The sequence below is a fragment of the Limulus polyphemus genome, unplaced genomic scaffold, assembly GCF_000517525.1.
Source record: "Limulus polyphemus unplaced genomic scaffold, Limulus_polyphemus-2.1.2 Scaffold5020, whole genome shotgun sequence".
NCBI lineage: Eukaryota > Metazoa > Arthropoda > Merostomata > Xiphosura > Limulidae > Limulus > Limulus polyphemus.
The window spans coordinates 1-846 of record NW_013670630.1 but is presented as its reverse complement, the minus strand read 5'-3'; positions in this window follow the sequence as shown (position 1 = coordinate 846).

Sequence of the window (846 nt, the reverse complement as noted above, 5' to 3'; positions counted from 1 at the left end):
GTTGACGCAACAATATGTTAAATAACTAAAAATGAAAGGTGAAAAACACATGATATTACTTATTAGTTCACAATACTTACTCATGAGATTAAGGAATTATAATTATTAGTGAGTAAGAGTTCCAAAGTTTTGTAATGAAACTTTGCAAAATTTTTAATATAGAAACAGTTAAATTGCCATTCAATTATGTGCCATAAAGAATGATCTGTATTTACATAATGCCCAGCTAGTGCGGACTAATATATATTTTTTTCTTTTCAACACAATTCTGGTGTTTTTCTTATTATTACGTTTACATTTCTAGTAGTTTAGCCAATATAGATTTTAGCACCTGAACACCGAATCTTGTAAACACTACGTTTACCAAAAAATAGTCAACGGGTCTTTAAACTATTAATGTAAAACAGTTTTGATGAAAGACAGAACTAACTAAATTCGTCCAAACCAAAATAAGTCAAGACACAAAGCAGCGTGTCGTGCGTCAAAAACAACCTACAGGACATACTGTGTGTTATTAACAGGGGTGATAGTATAGCAATTTTCCACTTTCTGTAGCTCGGACTGTGGTAAACCAAACTATCACATATTTTTTAGTGAATGTGCTCTACTGGATCCTTATTTCACTTACAAATTTCAAGACAACCCACTAAGAAATACACGAGATGTAAAAAATCCAATTTTGATTGAATTACTTCCTTTTTTTTATTTGCACCGAAAGTACGGAAACTTTATTGGATAGAAAAACATACTTAACTTTCATGGATTTTTTTTTTTCAAATTAGGTACACTGATAGATCTTTGCAACGTACAATTAAATGTCAAATTTGGCCTATATGTAAGCCACAT